At 40.6% G+C, this 27,193-nt stretch overlaps 1 pseudogene; it reads left to right on the top strand.

Moving 5' to 3' along the window:
• LOC130712664 (glycinol 4-dimethylallyltransferase-like) overlaps positions 1 to 27,193 on the top strand; it is a 41,714-nt pseudogene that overhangs the window by 6,591 nt on the left and 7,930 nt on the right.

The following is a 27,193-nucleotide window of genomic DNA, read 5'->3' as shown; positions in this document are numbered from 1 at the left end:
ACGCGCAAGGCCCATCTCTTATTAGGCTCTTTAACATTCTTAGGAGATGTTTGGTATATAAACTCTTAGAAAGTTCAAGGCACAAGCAAAGTGGAACTTTGAACTTTTGAAATATCACATATTTTCCAACAATCCCCCACATATTTCAAAAGTTTCAAGGTAGGGTTAAGGAGAGGTTTCATGAGCAATCAACGAGAGTGCAACTTTTCGAATCTTGTGCCTTTTGACCTATGAACTAGACCTAGCCCAATAAGACTTAACACACAAGTGAATTGGTGGAGCAATCTCAATGAACCAAGACGCTTTAGTGTGTGTTAGAGGTCTTACTAATCATCAGACCCCCACATTTTTTCACTGTTATCGTTGTGGTTCGCTAAACGATCATGCGCGTGCCTGGTATTCTTTGAGTGCTCTAGAGATTAGCCAAGTCTCATGCAAGCGGCTCCACTTGACACTCATATAGGTGATTCCATCAAGTGTATGCCGCACTTCATATAGCACCCATAAGGGCTATGGAAATCATTAAAAGCTTAAGAGCTTATCCTCTCTGAATGCAGCACAACACTTACACCCTATGAATGGACTATACAATAAGATATTTAGTGCTGCCAGATCAATATGAATTACTTGTTCTTCACATATGAACCTTCTTCATGGGAACTCCAATCACAAAGGTTGGGTTACCATTATTCACTGATTCCAATTAGCTCAAGTCTCATTCCCCTCGATGTATCAATGATTAATTTTCTACCCAAGAGTTTAGTCAGAGGATTGGCCAAATTTACCTATGATTTTATATAATCTATGGAGATAACTCCATCTTTCAACAACTGCTTTACCACATTGTGTTTCAAACGAACATGTCGATTCTTACATCTATATGTTTTGTTCTTAGCAATAACAATTGCAGGTTGGTTATCACAGTGCATCGACACTGATGGTGTGAGTTTCATTCCCAAAGGAATATTAACTAATAAAATTTCCAACCACTCAACTTCACTACCAGCTGATTCCAGGGCTACAAACTCTGATTCCATAGTGGATCTAGCAATAATAGATTGCTTAGCTGATTTCCAGCAACCGCACCACCACCATGTGTAAATATATAACCACTAGTGGATTTCGTCTCGTCTGAATTCGAGATGCAATTAGCATCATTGTATCATTCAAGTATAGCGGGAAATCCACTATATTTGATATCATAGTCCATGGTACCTCTCAAGTATTTCATTACTCTAACAAGTGCTTCCCAGTGATCCTTATTGGGGCTATGAGTATACCTGCTCAATCTGCTACCAACGTACGCTATATTTGGTCAAGAAAAGTTAATCATATGTAGTAAGCTCCCAATAATTTGAGCATATTCAGATTGAGAAACAAGGCCTCCTTTATTTTTCTTCAGTTGAGTGTTGGAATCATAAGGGGTGCTCACAGGTTTAACATCATAATAACCAAACTTCCTAAGAAGTTTTTCCAGATAGTGTTCTTGGGATAGTGTGATACTATCTCCCTTCCTTATGATTTTAACGCCCAATATAACACTTGCTTCTCCCATTTCCTTCTTCTCAAATTTCGATGAGAGGAATTTTTTTGTCTTAATTACAATATCAATGCAAGTACCAAAAATAAGGATATCGTTTACATATAGAGAAATAATGACACATTCACCATCCACAGTTTTAGCATAAACACATTTATCAACATCAAATGAGTAAAAACCATCACCAAGTAAAGTCTGGTCAAATTTCTCATGTCATTGTTTAGGAGTCTGCTTTAATACATTCAAGGATTTAAGGAGCTTGAAAACCTTATTTTCTTGACCCTTAACTTCACATCCTTCAGGATGGGTCATAAAAATTTCTTCTTCGAGATCACCATTCAAAAATGTTGTCTTCACGTCCATTTGATGAATCACAAGTTTGTAGACAGAAGCTAAAGCAATTAAAACACGGATAGAAGAAATTCTTGCAACAGGAGCAAATGTATCAAAATAATCAATATTTTATTTTTGTGTAAAACCTTTTGCAACCAATCTAGCTTTATATTTATCAATAGGGCCATCAGGATGATATTTTCTTTTAAAGATCCATTTGCATCCAATTGGTTTTGCTCCCGTAGGCAAATCAACTAAAGCCCAAATATTATTTTTCATGATAGAATCAAGTTCAGTTTTAATAGCTTCTTTCCAAAAACGTGAATCAGAAGATGAAATGGCATCAAAATAAGTTAAAGAATCATTATGAGTTAAATAAACATAAAAATCATTTCCAAATGAGGTTGGTTTCCTTTGTCTCTAACTCCTTCTAAAATCTTCCTCTTCATGTTCATGCTTATTATCTGCAGAGTAATTGTAAGAATTTTGAAAAGGTACATGAATAGAATCATCAATATTAATCAATTCAGAATGAGAATAAGAGCCATATTTAGATTTCAAAGGAAACTCATGTTCAAAAAATTCAGCATTCTTGGTTTCCAAAATTGTATCAAAATCATGTACATCACTCTTTAAAACAAGAAATCTATATGCAGCACTATGTTCAGCATAACCAATAAACATGTAATCCGAAGTTTTAGAACCGATTTTTCTTTTCTTAGGATCCGGAAACATGACCTTAGCAAGACACCCCCAAACTTTCAAATATTTCAGATTGGGTTTATAGCCTTTCCAAAGTTCATAGGCTGTCTTACCAGTTTTCTTATGGGGAATCCTATTCAGAAGAAAGCATGCACTCAACAAAGCTTCACCCCACAAATTATCAGGTGCAGAAGAGCTAACAACCAAATAATTCATCATATTTTTCAAAGTCATATTTTTCCGTTCAGCAACACCATTTGATTCAGGAGAATAAGGGGGAGTTACTTCATGTATGATACCTTCCTTTTTGCAAAAATCATTAAAGATTGTATACTCACCTCCTCTATCAGATCTAACTCTCTTAATCTTTCTATCTGTTCATGAATGAACTTTTAGTCAGTAGACCGGTGAAAAAGACTAGGTATATTGCTCAAGTGAGAAAAAGATGATCTTGATACATACAGAAGACCACTTTTTATTGTGGGTGAGTCTCTAACCCTAGCTCTCATTCCTATTACATAGTCCATTGACTAAAATGGCTAGGTCGCACTAATCAGGGTGGGCTTCTTTACTTTCCCATCGGTCATGTTGTGATTGCGAATCTTCCGTGTTGTGATTGTGAGTCTTCCGTACGGTGATTGCGAGTCTTTCGTGATGTGATTGCGAGTCTTCCGTGATTGAGGGGGACCTGACCGTAGCTTTGACTCTACCGTGATTCGCGGATGCGTGAGTCACCGATCTGGTCAAAGCATCATGCCTGTGTTGGCACTAGAGTATTTTGGATGGATGGGCCTCTTGGAGTAACCAGACCGGCTCGGTGTCAATTATATGTCCACGCGGCCCAAGTCTTGAGACGGCTCTGATGTGTCCCCTAGACTGGTTTGTTTGGCCTAGAAATGGTGTCTCGTCCGGTCCAAATTGCGGAGCGGTCCACAACCTCCCAAGGCTTGTGGTTTGAAAAGACACAAAGCCCTAGACAAATTTTTCCACACTCAAACGGATGTCCCTTGCATGGAATTTTCCTTTATAGTCAGTTGTCTCACAATTCACTCTTCCCTGTTGAAGTGATGTACGACTGTCTCACCGTTAACCCTTCCATGTTGAAGTGTTTTACGACTGTCTCACCATTCAATCTTCTCTGATTTATCAACACTTAGAAAAACAATAAAAGGCTAGCTCCATGTGTGGTTAAAAATAATTAGAGCCTTGAGTCTTTTACTTATATTGACTTGGCGTGATTGCGGAAGGATCCCCTACTATTGAGTTGACTCTTGAATAATTGCAGTAGGATGGGTGTCCTTAAGTAAACTGACCGGAGTCAATGGGAGGATAGAGCTCGCTTGGGTAGGGACCAAGCGACAGGCCTTGACATCCGACCAGAGTCGGAGGAGAGATTGAGCTCACTTGGGATGAAACCAAGTGGCAAGACGCCATGGCTGACCGGTGTCAGCAGAAAGATAGAGCTCGCTTGGATTGAATCCCAGCGACAAGGTTCGACGCCTGACCGGAGTCAGCGGAGATGGAGCTCACTTGGTTTTGAACCAAGTGGCAAGGCTAAACGACCGACCGGAGTCAGCGGAGATAGAGCTCACTTGGTTTTGAATCAAGTGACATGGCTCAACGACCGACCGGAGTCAGCGGAGATGGAGCTCACTTGGTTTTGAACCAAGTGGCAAGCTCGACGTTTGACCGAAGTCAACGGAGATATGGAGCTCACATGGTTTTGAACCAAGTGGCAAGCTCAACGTTTGACCGAAGTCAACGGAGATATAGAGCTCACATGGTTTTGGACCGAGTGGCAAGGCTAGTTCTTCTGAGTTTGAGATTTTTCATAATATAGGTCTCATAAAAAACTCCCCCTTAGTAGGAGAGGAAAAAGCAATCTCTACTTTTATTCAACAATATTCAAACGTCAAATACAAAACACACTGAAACAACAAAATCTTAGATCGTTTTAAAGCATGGAACACTTGCTGTAGTTGAACTTCGGGTTGTTGGCATTTCAAGAGAGGGGTATAACATGACCTGACTGTGTATGTTAGCACGACTGCCGGTGTCATGACTGGAGGTACTATGAAACTCGCGCCACGTGGATTACTTGTCTGCACTTTTCTTAGAATTAGTAGGAAAAATAAATTTGAACAAATTCGGCAGTAAACGAGTTACCTGCTTCCGGATTCCCAATAGCGTAAGGAATAACGTCTGGACAAGACAAAATTCCTCTTGAGCGATTGTGGATGGATGGGTCTCTGGATCAACCCGACCGACCTAGGAAAGGTACCGCGTCCGCCCGGTCCAAGTCGCGAAGAGATCCAGTCCTGGTTAGTCTTCTTTCTCCTAATTCACGTGCTTCAACAGTCAGCTAACTCCACCACAATCGGTTCTCTCTCCCCTTGTGTATGCTCGGTCGTCCTGCTCTCATGGTCAGTTTTCTCTTTCTTTGGGTGCTTCTAAGTTGGCGCACGGAAAGGATAGGCGAGGACAACGTTGTGCCGGCTGTCTCCGTCGATGGTCGGTTGTCTTGCTTCCATGGTTGACTGTCTTACTCCGGATGCATCTGAATCAACTTGTCGACGAAAGTCTTTCTACAAAACAAAGTAAATATTTTGATGGTAAGAAGTTTGATGTTATACTTACATAGTATTTGCACATCCTTCCACTGGATTTACGGATAGCATTTCGATTCAAACTTGTGGCAATGGACGGGTCAGCGTATTAGACAGCTCCCTCCGTAGCGACGGACAACAGGTCGGATGTGGTAAAGCACGAATGATGAACTCTTGTGGAGGTCGGAATGTTTTACCAGGCGCCAATGTTCACGAATGAACTTTCAGTGAGTAGACCGGTGAAAAAGACTAAGTATATTGCTCAAGTAAGAAAAAGATGATCTTGAGTGGGTGAGTCTCTAACCCTAGCTCTCATTCCTATTACATAGTCCATTGACTAAAATTACAAGGTCGCACTAATCAGGGTGGACTTCTTGACTTTCCCATCGGCCATGCTGTGATTGCGAGTCTTCCGTGTTGTGATTGTGAGTCTTCCATACTCTGATTGTGAGTCTACCTTGATGTGATTGCGAGTCTTCCATGATTGAGGGGAACCTGACCGTAGCTTTGACTCTGCCGTGATTCGCGGATGGGTGAGTCACCGATCTGGTCAAAGCATCATGCTTGTGTTGGCCCCAGAGTATTTTGGATGGATGGGCCTCTTGGAGTAACCAGACCGACTTGTTGTCAATGCTATGTGCACGCGGCCCAAGTCTTAAGACGGCTCGGATGTGTCCCGTAGACTGGTCTATCTGGCCTAGTACTGGTGTCTCGTCCGGTCCAAATCGCAACGTGGTCCACTATCCAATTGATTTTCTACTTCAGCTTTATTAGAAAGAAACATGTCAAAGGCTTCATCTTTATTTCTAATGAGATAAACTTTGGTATATCTAGAAAATCATCTATGAAGGTAATATAATATCTTTTACCGCCTCTACTGGTTTCAGTATGTTTCAAATCACCTAGATCTGTATGAATACATCCAAGAAGTTCAGTTTCACGTTCAAAAACAAAAGGGCAAGATTTTTTAGTCAATTTAGTTTCAACACAAATTTCACATTTATCACAGGGTTTATATGAGCCATCAATTAAGCCTAAGTTAGGCATTTTCTGGAGATAAGAAAAATTCACATGACCTAGTCTAGCATGTCACACATCAACAGAGTCAATCAAGTAAGTAGAAGAAGGTGCATCATTCATTATTTCAGAAACATTCAGTACAAAGAGACCTTGGTCATAATATCCCTTCCCTATGAATACATTATCTTCGGTCATTACAATTTTATCTGATTCAAGAGAAATCTTCACACCAGCCTTCATCAAGCGACCAACAGAAATCAGATTTGATCTGATCCCGGGAACATGAAGAACACTCAATAAAGCAAGGGTCTTTCCGGATGTGAGCTTGAGACGAACAGTCCCTTTCCAATGAACTCGAGAGGTCCGGGAGTCGCCCATATATACCAGTTCTTCTCCTTCCTCTACAGGAGAGTAGGAGGAAAATGCATCCCTGTCTCCATAGATGTGTTTGGTAGCACCAGAGTCTACCAACCAGATCTTTACATCGGAAACCATATTGGACCGCTCCGCGATTTGGACCAGACGAGACACCATAACTAGGCTGGACAGACCACTCCAAGGGACACATCCGAACCGTCTTAAGACTTGGGCCGCGTGGACATGGCATTGACATCGAGCCAGTCAGGTTACTCCAAGAGGCCTATCCATCCGGAAATACTCTAGAGCAAACACAAACATGATTCTTTGACCAAATCGGTGACTCACCCATCCGCGAATCACGACAGAGTCAACGCTACGGTCAAGTCTCCCTCAATCACGGAAGACTCAATCACAACACGAAAGACTCACCGTCACAGCACGGAAGACTCGCAATCACAACATGGCCAACAAGAGAGTCAATGAGCCCACCCCAATCAGTGTGACCTAGCCGTTTCTGTCAGTGGATTGTGTAATAGGAATGAGGGCAAGGGTTAGAGACTCACCCACTATAAAAGGTGGTCTTATGTAGGTTTAAAAATCATCTTTTTCTCACTTGAGCAATAAACTTAGTCTTTTTCACTGGTCTACTTACTAAAAGTTCGTACGTGAACATTGGCGCCCACCGTGGGGCCTCGGTAAAACTCTTCCCGAGTCCTCAAGGAGTACTTGTCTTACTACCAACGTTGAAGGATAATGGTAGACACCAGATCCACCGCCACCGGCTCTAATGGCCCGACTCCCCCAACTCCACAAACGGAGGAGGCCATGATTGCCTGATGGCCCAGATGCAGCAGCAGAGCCAGACGATGCAAGCCCAGATCGTCGAATTGGAAGAGCTCTGCCTACAGAACGAAGTGTTGCAGGCACAAGTTGCAGATCTAACTAGGGATCAAAGGCAACGATTGTTCAAGCTGAGTCGGTCATCGAATTCCAGCAGTTCTCAGAAGCCCTCGTGGTAGTCATAATACCGGAAAACTTAAGGAATTTAGTCCTTGACTCTTATGATGGGACTACCGATCCCCGTGAACATCTGTTCGTTTTCAATACCAAAATTTTGATCAACGGCGCAACGGAACCGTTAAAATGTAAGATGTTCCCAGGAACCCTAAAAATGGCGGCTCTGACATGGTTTGCAAGCCTTCCGGACCAGTCGATCGTTACCTTCAGCGACTTCTCACAACGCTTCTTGTCTCAATTTTCTGCGAAGCAAGCCAACCATGTCACCTCTGCAAGCTTGTTCAACATCCGAAAGAAAGCAGGTGAGACATTGAAGGACTACCTATTTAGGTTCACTAATGTTTTCATGCAGGCTAGAAACAAAGTTCCGACAATTTGTGCCGAGGCGTTTGAAAATGGTTTGTCTGCATGTCCTTTCAATGGGCACCTGTCCATCTGTCACGCACAATCGTTGGAAGAAATTCGCATACGGGCAGCTCCGTTCATCATCAAAGAGGAGAGCAACCGTCTGAAAGCATCCCGAGACGAGGAGGAAAGAGCTCGCCACCCTGTCACCCACACCAAGCGGGCGGATCCGCCCACTGAGCGAGGGAACCTTCGCCAAGATGCCCAGGGTCGAGCCCAGACTAGTCCGGGCCGACACATCAACGTCGTGAGAAGCAATGTCTGGATAAGACAGAAGGTCTAAGCGTTCACTCCGTTGAAGGCTCCTCGTTGCCAAATTCAGACGGAGGAGCTCCAGTCGTGACACCGACAGTTGTGCTAACCTACACAAGCAGGTTTTGCTATATCCCGCTCTTGAATACCAACAACTTTTAGGTCTACTACATATAGTGCTCTAGACTTTAAAACGTCCTGAGCTTTTGTTGTTTCAGCTTATCTGTATTTGATGTTTGTTTCCTGTTGAATGAAGTAGAGAATGTTCTTTTTTCTCCCACTATTGGGGGAAGTTTTTTTATGAGGCCCATATTATGAAAAATCTCAAATGCATAAGGACTAGCCTTGCCACTTGGTTCTAATCCAAGTGAGCTCTATCTCTGCTGACTTTGGTCGGTCGTTGAGCCATGCCACTTGGTTCAAAACATAGTGAGCTCTATCCCCGCTGACTCCGGTCGGTCGTTGAGCCATGCCACTTGGTTCAAAGCCAAGTGAGCTCCATCTCCGCTGACTTCGGTCAAGCGTCGAACCTTGCCGCTGGGATTCAATCCAAGCGAGCTCTGTCTTTTTACTGACAACGGTCAGCCATGGCGTCTTGCCACTTGGTTTCATCTGTAGTGAGCTCAATCTCTCCTCCGACTCTAGTCGGATGTCGAGGCCTGCTGCTTGGTCCTTACCCAAGCGAGCTCTATCCTCCCATTGACTCTGGTCAGGTTACTTTAGGAGACCCATCCTACTGCAATTATTCAAGAGTCAACTCAGTAGTAGGGGATCCTTCCGCAATCATGCCAAGTCAATATAAGTAAAAGACTCAAGGCTCCAATTATTTTTAACCACACATGGAGCTAGCCTTTTATTGTTTTTCTAAGTTTTTATAAATTAGGGGAGATTGAATGGTGAGACAGTGTAAAACGCTTCAACAGAGAAGGCTGAACGGTGAGACATCCGTAAAACACTTTAACGGGAAGGGTGAACAGTGAGACGGATGTAAAACACTTCACCAGGGAAGGGTGAACGGTGAGACATCTGTAAAGTACTTCAACGGGGAAGAGTGAATTGTGAGACAACCGACTATGAAGGCAAATTCCATGCAAGACACATCCGTTTGCGTGTGGACAAATTTGTCTACGACTTTTGTGTCTTTTCAAGCCACAAGCCTTGGGGGGCTGTGGACCGCTCCGCGATTTGGACCGGATGAGACACCATTACTAGGCTTGACAGACCACTCCAAGGGACACATCTGAGCCATCTTAAGACTTGGGCCACGTGGACATGACATTGACATCTAGTCAGTTAGGTTACTCCAAGAGGCCCATCCATCAGGAAATACTCTAGAGCCAACATAGACATGATGCTTTGACCAGATCGGTTACTTACCCATCCGCGAATCACGACAGAGTCAACGCTATGGTCAAGTCTCCCTCAATCACTGAAGACTCACAATCACAGCACGGAAGATTCACCATCACCGCACAGAAGACTCGCAATCACAACATGACCAACAAGAGAGTCAATGAGTCCACCCCGATCAGTGTGACCTAGCTGTTTCAGTCAGTGGAGTGTGTAATAGGAATGAGGGATAGGGTTAGAGACTCACCCACTATAAAAGGGGGTCTTCTGTAGGTTTAAAAATCATCTTTTTCTCACTTGAGCAATAAACTTAGTCTTTTTCACTGGTCTACTGACTAAAAGTTTGTACGTGAACACATATTGACTTGTGAAACCACTCCTGCAACATCATCTCCTTTAACCTGATTTGAATATGGTTTAGGAGGATTACCACTATTACCATTTTGCTGGCGGCGTCTGCATTGATATGAAAAATGACCCGGCTTTCCAAAAACAAAACAACTCCTTTTTTTTGTGTCTCTTGTGTTCCTTTTGAAAGGGATGCTAGAAGGTTTAGGGATAAATTGACCAGGTTTCTTATTTGCGTACCTGTTGTGGACAAATTTATTTTGTACCATGTTTGCTCGCGAAGTCAAGGCCTTTGATCTTGCTTGTTTTTCTCTATGCTTCAACTGTTGTTTGTAATCGTTCCACGAGTCTGGCAGCTGGTTAACCTGTGCTCCAGCAGCATACTCACCAGGTAAGTTGATGTTTTCACTTTTCAGATCTTCAATGAGTATGTGGTACTCATTTATTTGAGATCTCATATCTTTGTCTTCGATCATTTTCGAGTTGCAATGGTTGTCAATGATGAAGTTGCGCCTTCCAACACTTTTCAGCCGTGTATTTCTGAATCATTGACTTCAAACATCAAATAGCTTGTTAGGTAACGTACTGATAATAGTATGACGACATACCTTGTTAGCATGTGCCTAATTCTGTTTCTGTTTCTCAGTAGCAGAAGAGTCTGGTTCAAGATTTGTGAGGGCATCTGCAACACCGTGCATGTCCAGAGTTGAGATCCTTTGTTGCCACTTCGGAAATTCTGGCCTCCAAACACCTCAATTTTGGAGAAGTTAGGAAACGGCTAGGAGTAGACATGAATTGGAACCGCGCCAAGAACAGAGACAGGCACAACTCCAGTGTTGAGACTTCCATTCTGGTCACTATCAGCGTTCGTCATGGTATAAAACCTTCAAGATTGTTGGATATTTAACGTCGAACAGCAACCTTGAAACAGAACCTGCAACAAAATAAGTTGAGTCGCGAAAATCAATTCGCTGTCCTTGAAGGTTTTATCCCGTAATATCCAGAATACCACCCCAGGATTATACAGCTTCCTCCGGCGTGGTCGGGTAACAGAATTGGTGAGAAACCAAATAATACTGTAATTGCTCAAAAACTAATGAAGGGAAAGAAGAGAAGAGAAGAGATGAGGATTATCAACAAAGTGAAATTCGGCCTCTATTTTATAGGCATAAAATCCGTTAATATCAAGGTAAATCAGAGGATTTGCACTACGTTGGGCCAACATGGCCCAATTACCCTGCGCGCGAGACTCATCTCTTATTAGGCTCTTTAACATTCATAGGAGAGGTTTGATATATAAACTCTTAGAAAGTTCAAGAGTTGTTTGAGAGGTGTTTTATTTAAATCTGGCATTTAATGGGATATTGTTATATTTTTTTTTTTTTTGATAAGCAAAGAAATTATATTTTTAAACCAAGCAATTGATGTGGGACTTGAAACTTTTAAACTATCACATATTTTCCAACAATTACCACTAAGCCATGGCACTTGTTGTGGTCAACTAAATGGAGCAACAAGTTGACAAATGAACACATTACCACTAAGCCAAGGCACTTCTTGTGTAGAAACTTCGCACAATTATATATATATATTAAACTATTTTTAGAATTTTGTAACATACTAAGTCAAGCAATCCGATCAATGATACACTGGTCCAACTAACGACTCATTAACTAAATATCCTGACCGAGTCAAAGATTGAACCGAGTTTTAAAACATTTCTCCCAACTCTCTAGTCGCATCATCAGATCCCTTTCCTACTAAACAAGACCGGCCTTACTTTACCTTTTAATATTACTATTATTTTTTATTAAAGAACTAGCTCATTCTACGATGTTATCACATATAACAATATCCCATGGTTTTCTTGTGCTACTTTTCCATGGTTTTCTTTTGTTGTAAGTTCTTTGCGCTTTTTCCTGTTTCTTTCTCTTTTGTATTTGGTTGAAGTACCCCTTGTACTTCTCTTAATATAATTTCTTTGCTTATCAAAAAAAAAAATATATAACAATATCCCATTAAATGCCAGGTTTAAATAAAACACCTCTCAAACTAAATGAGAAAATCCCACCAAGTGAAAAATTCAAGGCAAGCAACAGAAACTAATTAAGGGGTAAATGAATACAAAAATGTGGAAAAAAGGCCAAACTGAATAAGCAATCACAAAACCATTCTCACGCATCTTATAACTGTTCGTTTTTCTTATTATCCATCTCCTTTAATTTTTAAATCTTCTTGGCTTCCTCCCTATCTTCACAAGGTCACGACTGCATTGCAGATAATGACTTTCAATTGCTTCAAGTTCCAATTGTAGCTCCACATTTAAATGATCTTTGTACAGTAAAACGAGAGAGAAGGATCGAGTTCTCTTATTGATTCGTATATATGTCCATCTTCTTGACCACATGTTCTGAATTTCAAACATTCTGAACTGGAATAACAATATGACAACGCATATAAAACCTAATTAGTGAATAGAAATATTGGATGTCAGTGTAAAACTCATTTACACTGACAACGCATATCCATTAAACTCTTTATTGTATTTAAAGAAATTTAGTATCATTCAAATTGTGTGATATTCAATCTATTGAAGTTCTTCTTCTTTATACAATAATTAGCACCAGAGTTTTTTCTTGAGAGACTTTGTGTAACACCCTGATTTATAGAGTTACAATAGTAACCTTTTCCGAAATAAATATGCTAATCGATTTTGTTTTGATAAACATGCAATGTGAGTAAAAAAAAATTGTTTTCAAAAGTGTTTCTAAAATAATGTCGTACATAGCTCTCATCCGTAAACTAAGCTCCAGCAGACATACATAAACGCTTGAGGGCGGAAATCAATCAATATATGTAAGACTCCATTAGCCCTATATACTGCCTGTCATTCCCACTCAGGAGAAATGCACAAAAGCAATGCTCCGAGAACCTACCTTGTCCCACAAATACAAACCCAGCTGGTCAAAATCTTACCACTAGTTCTTTATGGAAACTTTGGTAAATTTGGATAACGTCTTCACCCCTTTGTATTTCCTTAGAGAATCACCTAACATTTTGAAAACAACACTAACTCCTAAAGAGAGCATTTCCTGTGGTACAAGCAAAATTTTTTTGGGTTAAATACAGGAGTAAAATGTATCAATAGGAAAATTACATTTGAATTTATTAATTAATAATGTTGTTACTTCTTAAAGTTATGAATGAACCCTGTAAGTTTATTGTAATTATAAACTAAACCTATAACCTTCTATTTTTTGAATTCAATCCTTTTGTTAGGTGAAAAAATTGTGGACAGGTCAGATAACTTTTTCATCTTCTTTCTTTTCATTCCCTTCTTCATCCGGCAACTGGTTTAGGGTTAAAGAAACAAATCTTTGCAACACAGGATTGACGGAGACGAAGTAAAGGGAGGAAAAAAGGAATAAAAAAACATGGCAGATGCGGAGGATCCCGAAGCCTTTGGTGGTGGTGGCCCTGAGCACCGTGTGCGGCGTGGTGACGTCGAAACAGAGGGAGAGAAGCGAAGCAGAAGAGGGCAAAGAGGAGATTGGCGATGAGGGAGAACGACGGCGCTGGTTCCGGGGAGAAGCGATTCGCAGTGGCGAGGTGTTGATATGAAGGAGAAGAGAAGGAGATTGTGAGGGAGAAAGAGAAGAATAGAGCAGCGAGGACGCACAGGGCGTTCCTGGTCGCGGTGGCAGCCTGGCATCTCCGGCGGCGTGGTGGCTTCACGGTGGAAGGCAGGGACTGGCATCTTAGGGCCTAATTTGTAAGGATTACAACCTATCATCTCCCATTTTGTGGTTGTTGTCGTTGTAACTGGTGTAGGGCTGTTGGATTGCTGTGCTTGAAGACTGCTGCGTTAATTGGGTTCTTTTGGCTTTAATTGTTTGTTGTTCCTTTAAGTGGGTTTCATGTGATATGGCTGGTGGTGGTTTTATTAGGGACCTCGTTGGATTGGATTTGGGTTGTTGTGGTTGCTGGTTTAATTTTAGCTTGGGTGTGCATTACTTCATTTTTCTTCTGATTTTTGTTGCAGCCTATCATGTTACTGGGTGTGAAGAACATCAAACCATTTTCGTATTTTTATGTGCAGCGATGGAAGCAAATAATGGAACCCTTAGCCATTCTAATATGAATAACTGTGGTTAAAAACTAAATTTATAGAGGTAATTATAAAAAACATTGGACATATTTAGTAAATTAAAATTCAATTGGGGCGATAATGTAAATAGGGTAAAAAAGAATCCAGTCACCTCTTACTTATCCACGTCATATTAAGTGGACAAAGATTATTGGTACACTTCACTCCTGTAGTCTACACTCATTTGAATATATGGGCACCCAAGTATGCACCCCTAAAGAGAATCGTAAGATCCCTCATCTAACTGATACTCGTTTAATCCCTCCGTTTTCGCAGTCAATAAACATTCAATATCATAGTCAATATGGAAAACGTTAAGGGAACAATAAAATCACAAAGTCATATAGCTCAATTGTGCACTTGAAAGTGTCATCACCACAGTCACGAATAAATCAACTTATCAAAAAACACCACTGTTTTGACTTGGGGTCAATTTTAGACCGATCCTTACTGAAAATATGCACATATGCTGGACACCCAAAAATCCTTAAATTACTGAGATTAATGGGATTAGCTATCCACACCTCATCTGCAACTTTTCCATCCAAAGAAGCCCGTGGTGATCTGTTGACTAGATAACATACCATATTGATTGTTGCTGCCCATAAACCTTTTAAAAGACCAGCATTCAACCGAAGACATCTTTCCTTCTCTGTCGAAGTCGTGTTCATCCTCTCTGCAACACCATTCTGTTGTGGTGTCTTCGTCACATAAAAGTGCCTCTAAATTCCATTCTTCTCACAAAAATACATGAACTTCTTGTCATTGTATTCAGTTCCATTATCAGACCGCAAATACTTTATTTATCTCCTTGTCTGAGTCTCAACCTCTGCCTTCCACAATTTGAACTTGGCAAAGACCTTAGATTTATATTTCATAAAATAAACCCAGACCTTACGAGAAAAATCATTAGTGAATTTCACAAAATACCTGAAACTTCCAACGAAGGGCTCTTTTGTAGGCCCTCAGACATCAGAATGGACATAGTCCAAGATTCCCATGGTCTTGTGCTGCTTGGTCTTGAAATGAACTCTACACTGTTTCCTAAGATTACAATCCAATTCTGCTACTCCAGACAACCTTCAGAAAATCCCTCTTATGTAGTTACATCATCCCACGTTCACTGAGATGACCCAAGCGCATGTGCCATAGTATGGTTGCATCATTATCAGTTTCAACAGATGCTACATCACCCATAATTGTGACCCAAACAACTTATAAATGTCGCCTCCAGTCCTCTTTGCTCATCATTGTCATTGCACCCTTGCTAACTCTTATGATGTCTCTATCTCCATCAGACTTGAATGAATAGCCATTTTCCTGAAGAGTTCCTAGAGAAAACAAATTATTCCTCAACTCTGGAACATAACGCACCTGACTCAACGTGCGCACTCCACCATCATCCAAAGCAATTTTAACTTGTCTCATTCCCATGATGATACAAGGTTTATCATCACCTAAATAGACGAAACCAAAATCACCTGATTTAAATGAGTTCAACCACTCTCGGTGCGGTGTCATATTATATGAGCATCTAGAGTAAAGTACCCATGCATCAGTTCACTTTAAAAATGAAACGCAAAGAAAATCCTCCTCACTGCAAGAACCATTAGTCTAAACTACATTTGCTGAACTGCTGTTGTTGCTTGGCCTGTTTGGACAGTCCTTCCTCCAATGCCCAATTTGCTTGCAACCAACATTCTGCTATTTTTATGTCCTTGGACTCGAATCTCTTCTTCTTTCCAGAACCCACTACTTTACCCTTGTCTCTTCCACGATCTTGACCTCCCTTCACAAACAAACCCTCACCTAAACTACCTCCACCTTCTTCGACACTTTGGCGACGTTGTGTGTGTTGCAAAAGTGTAGAAGAATTAGAATCCAGCTTGACTGAGTCCTTCCTGTATGTAAGAGTGGTCACCAAGTGATCATAAGAGTTTGGTAAAGAGCACAACAAAATGATGGCTTGATCCTCAACGTCAACCTTCACACCAAGTCGTGTCAAATCAAGAACGATGTTGTTGAAAGCATTGACATGTGCCTGCAAATCGCCTCCTTTCTGCATTTTCAGGTTGTAGAGACGCTGCTTCGCGAACAGTTTGTTCATGAGCGTCTTGGGCATGTACAAACTTTCCAATATATCCCAGACATCCTTCAGAGTAATGAGGTCCAGGATATGATTCATCACGTCATCAGATCTACAACGTCTTATCAAACCTGCGACCTTCTCCTTTATCTCATTCCAATCAAGGGTGACGATGTCCGCCTATTTGTCATCGCGCAACGCCTTCTGTAAACTTAGCTGAGCCAACAGATCCTTAACCCTCTTCTACCATAAAGCAAGGTTTCCCGTTCCATCGAACAGAGTCACTTCGAATTTCGCACCTCCAGGATTAAGCGTCATCTGATACTAATTATTAGAACAACGACACAAATACATAACAGAGTAGAGAGAAACACACACAAGCTTTGGTCACCCAGTTCGGCCAAATTGCCTACGTCTGCGACTATAGAGTAACTATAGTTGCGTTTATTGATTCGTTCTAAATATAATAATTAGAGTTTCAATGTTACAAGCATATATAGGGATAATAATGATCTAGATTACAACAAGAGTAGCTATGGGCCGCTACGCACGAAGGTTTATGTGGATAGCCAAGCTGCAATCTCAATTTCTATGGTCTACTTAGGAATAGGGGGATTTAACTCAAACTTCACTCATGATAATTTAGACAGCTCCATTACAGCTTTATCAATTACAACTTTTGTCTTTCATTGGTTATGAGTTGTTACAACTAAAATAGAGTAGGAAAAAATGGATTGTTATTACTTTTGATCAGTTTTTTATTTAGAGGAGTTTTATAATTTATCAGTTATGATTTTTATTGGTATCAAGGTGTTGTGTGATTGAGTCTATCTAAGTTCTTCTTCTTTATACAACTACAATTATTGTAGCGCTTGATTTGGTTTAAAAAACATGCAACATTTTATAGATTTTGTTTTTCTTCAGAGTAACTCCCCATACATGAGCCATCTTAATATTGATCTTTGTTACATTTTCTATTGCAGATAAATAAGCCATATCTCCCATTGGCATCAGGAGAATTATCTTTCACAATTGGTGTCATTATCACTGCATCCAGTTTAATTCTGGTGATGTATTCATCCTTTTTTATAATGATACTTTTCACGATGAAATTCAATGACAAAGTAAAAGAAGGCTTACCATTTATTCTCCTTTACAGAGCTTTTGGGTTTCCTGGATTATAGGCTCTTGGCCATTAATTTGGAGTCTTCTATCAATATTTGCGGTTTGGAGTGCTTATGCTGTCAATGTAAGTTTTTTTCAATTGCATCTAAACTTTCATTTTTTCCATCATAATGTTTAAGATATAATTATGTAATGTTTGTTTCACTTGGTTTATCTCTACAATGCAAACATTTTTTGTCTCCAACTCTAGTTCTTGGTACTCTAAGCCTCATCCTTGATTCTGGTTTCCTAATTCATCCCCTTTCTCAAAGACATTCAAGTGATAGTTCTTGACCTGAACCACCTTGCGAGAGAAGGTCTTCTGTTGTGAGGCATAAGCCTTTGAGGTTTTTGAAGCCTTGGATGAAACCTTGGGTTCCATTGTAGGAGATGAAGATTTTTTGAAAAAGGTTAGTGTTAGAACAGCAACACGAATACAGATCAGAGTAGAGAGAAACACACAAAACTTTGTTCACGCAGTTCGGCCAAATTGCCTACCTCTGCGACTATAGAGCAGCTATAGTTCCGTTTATTGATTCGAACCTGAATACAATCACTCAGCAATTGCAATTTCTCTCAATTGCACTAGTGCCTCTTGTGTCTCTTATGTTTTAGAGTTACATTGTTATCCTATTTATAGTGGATTCTATTTTACAATAAAATCCTAATAAATCCTATAACAATCCCTTAAAACCTTTTACAATCCCCATTAAATCAAATCCTAATAAACTAAAGATTTTAACAGAAACAAATCTGAAACAAATCTTTATGATTTTTTCTCTTTCTAATGAGCCAAAACTCAACAATCTCCACCTTGGCGAATTCCGGACTCCCCCTATGAAGATCTGCTGCTTTAGTTTCCTGATTCTGATTTTTGGGATTGTGAGCCTCCTCTGCTTAACATTGGAGAACATGCAACAAGTTCAAGCAATGCTTAAACTTGTCACTGGTGACTGGCTTGGTCAACATGTCTCCTGCATTCTCTGATGTGTGAACCTTCTGAAGTAATATCTGTCTGGACGCCAACAACTCCCTGATCTTGTGGAACCTCACATCAATATGCTTGGTTCTAGCATGATACACCTGATTGTTCGCCAAATAGATAGCACTCTGACTATCACAATGCAACTGAACTCCACCTTGCTCAACACCCAACTCTTTCACTAACCCTGTAAGCCACAATGCTTCCTTGGCAGCTTCAGCTACTGCCATGTATTCTGCCTCAGTTGTAGACATAGCTACTATGGATTGAACTGATGACTTCCAACATATAGGTCCCCCTGCAAGAGTAAAGACATATCCTGTTGTAGACCTTCTATCATCTAGATCACCTGCATAGTCAGAGTCCACATATCCCACAACTGATGGAACAATACCTTGCTCCCTGCTGAACATGATACCGCGATCCGCTGTACCCTTCAAGTACCTTAGGATCCACTTGACTGCTTCCCAATGCTGCTTCCCTGGCTTGGACATGAACTTGCACACTTGACTAACTGCTTGTGCCAAATCCGGTCTAGTGCAAACCATAGCATACATCAAACAACCAACTGCACTAGCATAAGGAATCTTAGACATACCTTTAATCTCTGAGTCTGTCTTCGGACATTGTTCCAAAGAAAGCTTAAAATGATTCGCCAATGGAGTACTCACAGGATTTGCCTTGCTCATGTCAAATCTGCTCAAAACACCTTCAACATAGCTCTTCTGAGACAACCATAATTTCTTAGCGCCTCTGTCCCTGTGAATTTCCATCCCAAGAATCTTCTTTGCAGCATCCAGATCCTTCATGTCAAATTCCTTACCCAACTTGGTCTTCAACTCATTTACATCATGTAAATGGTTGGCAGCAATCAGCATATCATCAACATAAAGTAACAGGAAAATAAAAGAGCCATCATCAAGGCTCCTCACATAAACACAACAATCATAGTCACACCTTCTATAGCCAATCCGGAGCATGTATGAATCAAAGCGCTTGTACCACTGCCTTGGAGACTGCTTCAAGCCATACAAAGACCTCTTCAATTTGCAAACAAGTCTGCCATCTCCAGTTTCACTGAATCCCTCTGGCTGCTCCATGTAGATTTGCTCCTCTAGATTACCATGGAGGAAAGCTGTTTTCACATCCATTTGCTCTAAGTGCATATCCCTGCTGGCTACCAAAGCTAATACTGCCCTGATAGAAGTGTGTCTAACCACCGGACTGAAAATCTCATCATAATCAATCCCCTTCTGCTGTGAATACCCCTTTGCAACTAGGCGAGCCTTGAACTTTTCCCCTTATTTTTCCGTTACTGCTGGCTTTTTCTTGTACACCCACTTGCAACCAATAGCTCTCTTTCCATGTGGCAACTGAACAATATCCCATGTCTCATTCTTTTCAAGGACTCCATCTCCTCCACAATTGCACCCATCCACTTATCTTTCTCCTGGCTAGCCATAGCCTCATGATAAGTAGAGGGGTCTCCTGAGCTGGTAAGAAGGGCATATGTTGCTAAGTCTTCAAACCCATATCTCACTGGAGGTGTAATACGACGAGGCTCCCTATCACGCACAAGTGTATAGTCTTGTACTCCACCTGAATCTGAGCCTGGTTCACTCTGCTGTTGGGCTACAATCTGTCTAGGACTCACTGGTGTCTCCTCAATGTCCACCTGAATCTTGTCCTGACTGGAATTTTCTACCTCAGTATCTGGCACAACTGTCACATCTGACTGTTTCAACATTGACTGCTCATCAAATACAACATCTCTGCTGACAACCACCTTCTTCTTGACTGGATCCCACAACTTGTACCCCTTCACACCTTTATTATAGCCAATAAAGGTGCACTGTTTTGACTTTGGGTCAAGTTTAGACCGATCCTCACTGGAAATATGCACATATGCTGGACACCCAAAAATCCTCAAATTACAGAGATCAATGGGGTTACCTGTCCACACCTCTTCTGCAACTTTTCCATCCAAAGAAGCTCGTGGTGACCTATTGACTAGATAGCACGCCATATTGATTGTTGCTGCCCAGAAACCTTTTGAAAGACCTGCATTCAACCGAAGGCACCTTGCCTTCTCTGTCAGAGTCCTGTTCATCCTTTCTGCAACACCATTCTGCTGTGGTGTCTTCCTCACAAAAAAGTGTCTCTGAATTCCATTCTCCTCACAGAAATGCATGAAGTTCTTGTCAGTGTATTCAGTTCCATTATCAGACCGCAAATACTTTATTTTTCTCCCTGTCTGATTCTCAACCTCTGCCTTCCACAATTTGAACTTGGCAAAGACTTCAGATTTATATTTCAGAAAATAAACCCAGACCTTACGAGAAAAATCATCAGTAAATGTAACAAAGTACCTGAAACCTCCAACGGAGGGCTCTTTTGTAGGCCCCCAGACATCAGAATGGACATAGTATAAGATTCCCTTGGTCTTGTGCTGCCCGGTCTTGAAACGAACTCTACACTGTTTCCCAAGAACACAATACTTGCACAATTCAATTGTGCAACTGCGAACACCCTTCAGCAGATTCCTCTTATGTAGTTCCATCATCCCACGTTCACTGAGATGACCCAAGCGCATGTGCCATAGTTTGGTTGCATCATCATCAGTTTCAACAGATGCCACATCACCCATTGTAAGATCAAGTTTTGATCTAGTAGTACAACTCTATGTTTTGATGATTACAAGTTAACCTTTTGATACGAACAATTGTGGTACTCTAACGTGTTTGTCTGAGTGTGCTATTTGCAGGTTCTGACCTCAACTCAATCTCACACAAATCAGAAGCACTGTGTATAAAGAGTGACCCAAGCAACGCTTTCGCATTCACCATGTTCAGTATGAACAGTGGAAAAGCTTCAGAAGTTCTGAAGTTATACAAACTCTGATGTGGACTCAGTCACTAGAAGCTCTGAAGATCCAGAAGTTCTGATAACCAAGAAACACTGAAGGTTCAAATGTTCTGATGGTGTAGAAGACTCTGAAGATCCAGAAGCTGAATAGTGGAAACTCTGAAGTCCAGAAGCAAGAAACTCTGAAGGCCATGTTCTTCCCTCTGAGTTCAGAATCAGAAGATACAATGGTCAGAGGATCTGTGCTTTCCCTCTGACTCTGATCAACCGGCTTCACAAGTTCCAATATGAAGCATTCCCCTGATCAGAAGTCTCTTAGGTTTAAAGGTCGCGTCGCTATCCAAGTACAAAAGCTACTGTACCTTCCTGACGACCTACCTAACGTTCTCAGCCACAGCAGAAGCTGGATTTTCCAGAACTGCCCTCCAACGGTAGCATTTCCCATGCATCGCTCAACCCTAATCCTTGGAGTATATAAAGAGGCTGAAGACTGAAAGAAACGGCTAGAAGCATTCACATACGCAAGACATATTCAAAAATCTTCTAAGTTTTCTTTCATCTGAAATTCATTGAGTTTACTATTAGCTTTTCAGAAGCAAATCTCTTGTAAACAATTCTTTGATAAACAGTTTGTTTAGTTCCTTTAGGAGATCAAGGTTGATCGGATCCTAGAGAAGACTAAGAGAGTGAATCTTAGTGTGAGCTAAGTCAGTGTAATTGTTAGTCACTTGTAGGTTTCAAGTGCAGTTGTAACTCTTACCTGATTAGTGGATTGCCTTCATTCTAAGAAGGAAGAAATCACCTTAACGGGTGGACTGGAGTAGCTTGAGTGATTTATCAAGTGCACCAGGATAAAATCCTTGTGTGCTTTTCTATCTCTTATCTTTAGCACTTAAGTTCTCGAAAGATTTGTCAAAATCTTTAAGGTGGAAGTTTTATACTGAAAACGTTATTCAAACCCCCCCTTTCTACCGTTTTTTCATACCTTCACCCATAACTGTGACCCCAACAACTTATAAATGTTGCCTGCAGTCCTCTTTGCTCTCATCACAGTCATTGCACCCTTGCTAACCCTTAAGATGTCTCTATTTTCCTCAGACTTGAATGAATACCCATTCTCATGAAGAGTTCCTAGAGAAATCAAGTTCTTCGTAACCTCTGGAACATAACTCACCAAACTCAACGTGCGCACGCCACCATCATCCAAAGCAATTTTAACTTGTCCCATTCCCTTGACGATACAAGGTTTATCATCACCTAAATAGACATAACCAAAATCACCTGATTTAAATGAGTTGAACCACTCCCGGTGCGGCGTCATATGATAGGAGCATCCAGAATCAAGAACCCATGCATCAGTGCACTTTACAGATGAAACACAAAGCAAATCCTCCTCACTGCAAGAACCATCAGACTGAACTACATTTGCTGAACTGTTTCTGTTGCTTGACTTGCCTGGCCTGTTTGGACAGTCCCTCTTCCAATGCCCAATTTGCTTGCAACTATAACATTCTGCTGTTTTTTTGTCCTTGGACTTGGATCTCTTCTTCTTTCCAGAATCCACTGCTTTACCCTTGCCTCTTCCGCGATCTTGACCTCCCTTCACAAACAGACCTTCACCTGAACTTCCTCCACCTTCTTCGACACTCTGGCGACGTTGTGCGTGTTGCAAAAGTGTTGAAGAAATAGAATCCAACGTGATTGAGTCCTTTCTGTAGGTGAGAGTGGTCACCAAGTGATCATAAGAGCCTGGTAAAGAGCACAGCAAAATAATAGCCTTATCCTCATCGTCTACCTTCACACCAAGCCGTGTCAGATCGGTGAGGATGTTGTTGAAAGCGTAGACATGAGCCTGCAAATCGCCTCCTTCCTGCATCTTCAGGCTGTAGAGACGCTGCTTCGCAAACAACTTGTTCATGAGTGTCTTGGACATGTACAGACTTTCCAATTTATCCCAGACATCCTTCGGAGTTGTGAGATCCAGGATATGATTCATCACGTCATCAGAAACGCAAAGTCTTATCAAACCTGCAGCCTTCTCCTTCATCTCGTTCCAATCAACAGTTGCGATGTCCGCCGGTTTCTCATCGCGCAACGCCTTCTGTAAACTTTGCTGAGCCAACAGATCCTTAACCCTCCTTTGCCATAGTCCGAAATTGCCGGTTCCATCGAACCGTGTCACTTCAAACTTCGCATCTTCAGGGTTAGTCGTCATCTGATACCAATTGTTAGAACAGCAACACGAATACAGATCAGAGTAGAGAGAAACACACAAAGCTTTGTTCACGCAGTTCGGCCAAATTGCCTACCACTGCGACTATAGAGCAGCTATAGTTCCGTTTATTGATTCGAACCTGAATACAATCACTCAGCAATTGCAATTTCTCTCAATTGCACTAGTGCCTCTTGTGTCTCTTATGTTTTAGAGTTACATTGTTATCCTATTTATAGTGGATTCTATTTTACAATAAAATCCTAATAAATCCTATAACAATCCCTTAAAACCTTTTACAATCCCCATTAAATCAAATCCTAATAAACTAAAGATTTTAACAGAAACAAATCTGAAACAAATCTTTATGATTTTTTCTCTTTCTAATGAGCCAAAACTCAACAGTTAGTTTGAAAAAGAAGAAAAGGCAATGGGTCTGTTTGATTTATGTTTTTAAAAACAGTTATCTTATTATAAAATTTAAAATACAAAAAAACTTGTTTGGTAAAGTTGTTTTCTCATAATTGATTTTAAAAAGTTTCCTATTTTTTGTTTTTAAAATAGAAAAAACAGAACAATTAAAATATGTTTTTGTTTTGTTTTTTTTTTAGAAATATGGAGAACAAAATTTTCATTAATGACAATTTTGTAATGACTGGATATAGTAATGAACATCCCTAGGGGCAATGGGAGAACGACTTGGAAAAATAAAAGTCAATCACCTTGTAAAAGATCAAGGACTTGAACTGGAATAAAGTAGAAACTACAAGGACTGTTCTGTAATAATTAGTTAGTTAGTTTCTAGTTTGTTAGTCAGTTATCTTAGCTGGCATACAGCTGGCAAGTTTGTTAGAGTCTAATCATAGTTTGTTAGACACTAAGCATAGTATAAATAAGAAACTCAGTGTATTATGATGATTGATTGAATACAATTGAACAATCCAGTTTTATCATCATCTTCTTCTTCTTCTCTGAAGCTCTCTGAAGCTCTCAGGAGTTTTCAATTCTTTGATGGTATCAGAGCCCTAACCAGGGCTCTGCCATCACCAGCTTCCGCAACCATGGTCCGTCAAGGTCAAGCTAACAACAACAATGGCAATCCACAACAGCATGTGGTCTTGGAGCCAGCGCAAAATCCGATTTCACCATACTACATCCATTCCGGTGAAAATCCCTCTGCAACGATGGTAACACCACCTCTCAGTGGCAAGAATTACAACGCTTGGGCGAGGTCGATGAAGCGAGCCCTAGTAGCGAAGAACAAGTTCAAGTTCATCAATGGCGAAATTCCAGTCGCAGTACCTGGCGATGCAAACTATGAAGCGTGGGAACGCTGCAACAGTCTAATCCACTCTTGGATTCTTAATTCGGTAACATCCTCAATTGCTAATAGCATAGTTTTTGTGGAAAATGCATGCGATGCTTGGAAAGATTTGCGTGATAGATTCTCTCAAGGAGATTTGGTTCGAATTGCTGAGTTACAAAATGAGATAAGCACTTTGAAGCAGAACACTCTTTCAGTGAATGATTATTACACTGAAATCAAAACTCTTTGGGAAGAGTTGGAGAATTATAGGCCTGTTCCACAGTGCAGGTGTGCAGTGCCTTGTAGGTGTGAGGCCATAGAACAAGTCAAATTGTTCCGAGAACAAGATAATGCTATAAGATTTCTTCTAGGTCTAAATGAAAATTTCAGTGTTGTGAAGTCACAAATTTTGATGTCAAATCCATTGCCTCCAATAGCAAAAGTGGTTTCCTTAGCTATACAACATGAAAGACAATCTGATGTTGAAGAGAATGAAGAATCAAAGGTTCTAATCAATGCAGTGGAAGGGAAGAAGCCTTATGGAAGAGGAAAAGCTACTAGTTCTAGTTACAAGAATACAGGGAAATTCTGTACTCATTGCAAGAAGCCAGGACACACAGTATCGACTTCATGGTTATCCTACCTCTTTCAAGCCTAAATATGGTTCAAATAGTGTGAGTCATGCTAACAATGTTTCTGGAGGTTATGATTCTACAGATGATGCAGATGAAGGTTTAATTCCACACAAGGACAGTGAAGATTTGTTCACACCTGATCAGTACAAAAGAATTATGACAATGATTCAACAAGCTGGAATATCTCAGAAAATTGCAGATCAAGGAAGTGTTTCTGTGAATCATGTGGTAAAGTCCAGAGTTTGTGAGGCAGATACTGCTAAGCTTGGTAAGCATCTAGCCTTAACTTGTTCACAAAGATATGATAGTAAGGACTGGATCATTGATTCGGGAGCTAGCGATCACATTTGTTTTGATAAAATGTGTTTTGCTACACTTAACAAGACAAAACCTATAACTGTCAAGCTCCCTAATGGTATATCTATACAGACTGCTTATGTAGGCACAGTACAAATCACTAATCTGATTTTGTTGCCAAGAGTGTTATTTGTGCCAGAATTTACATATAATTTGCTGTCTGTTCACAAGTTAGCCAAAGGGAACAATTTTGAAGTAATTTTTGGTGAATTCACCTGTTTTGTTCAGGAAATGCAAACCAAGAAGAGGATTGGTTTGGGTAGCCTCAAGGAGGATGAGCTATATCATCTAGAAGTCACTGAACCTTCTAGTACTTGTTTCACTATTAAGAATTTACCTACTGAACTAGTTTTACCTACTGAAATAAATTGCACAGGACAGATTGTACCTCCTAGTGCATTATGGCATTTTAGGTTAGGCCACTTGTCTCAGGATAGGATTCATGTATTGCATGAAACTAATCCTTCTATTGATGTAAGCAAAATGCTTGTATGTGATATTTGCCATTTGGCAAAACAAAAGAAGAAAATGTTTACAACTAGTTTCAATAATGCTAAAGCATGCTTTGATCTTGTGCATATGGATATTTGGGGTCCTATTTCTATACCTTCTGTACATCATCACAAGTATTTCTTGACTGTTTTGGATGATCATAGTCGTTTTGTATGGACTGTTTTACTTAAGAATAAAGGGGAAGTACAACAGCAGGTCAAGAATTTTGTGGCTTTGATCAAAACACAATTTGGAAAGTCAGTAAAGGTTATAAGAAGTGATAATGGGCCAGAATTTTTTCTGCCTGATTTCTATTCTACTGAGGGTATCATTAATCAAAAGAGTTGTGTTTATACACCTCAGCAGAATGGGAGGGTAGAAAGAAAACATCAACACATACTTAACATAGCTAGGGCACTACTTTTCCAGTCAAATTTGCCTAAAAAGATGTGGTCCTATGCTGTTCTTCATGCTGTTTATCTTATGAATAGAATTCCTAGCAGGGTATTGAGGGATAAATCTCCTCATGAGATACTTTTTGGACAGAAAGCTGACTTAGAAGTGCTTAAGGTTTTTGGTTCTTTATGTTTTGCTAGCACTGCAACCTTCAACAGATCTAAGTTAGAACCAAGGGCAAGAAAGTGCATTTTCTTGGGGTTCAAGCAAGGAATGAAAGGTTTTGTATTAATGGATCTGGTTTCGCATGATATTTTTGTTTCCAGAGATGTGATCTTCATTGATCATATCTTACCTTACAAGAGTGACAAATCTTCCAGTTGGACATGCCTAGATGTGGAGTCACAAGGTAAATTCTCAGATACAGACATCAGGACAGAATCACAAGGGGCAGATTGTGTGACACAAGGTTCTCTTAGTGGTTCTGAATCAGCAGAGTTGGGTTCTTGTAATCACCATTCTCCTGAAGAGGTTCTTTCTTCTGAAGAGGTGAACTCTACTAAAGAATTGGATGGAGCTTTACATGATCAACCAGCTACAGATGAATCTACTCTTAGG

Source organism: Lotus japonicus, chromosome 4 (assembly GCF_012489685.1).
Source record: "Lotus japonicus ecotype B-129 chromosome 4, LjGifu_v1.2".
In the NCBI taxonomy this organism is placed as follows: Eukaryota; Viridiplantae; Streptophyta; class Magnoliopsida; order Fabales; family Fabaceae; genus Lotus; species Lotus japonicus.
This window is presented reverse-complemented; position numbering and strand designations above follow the sequence as displayed.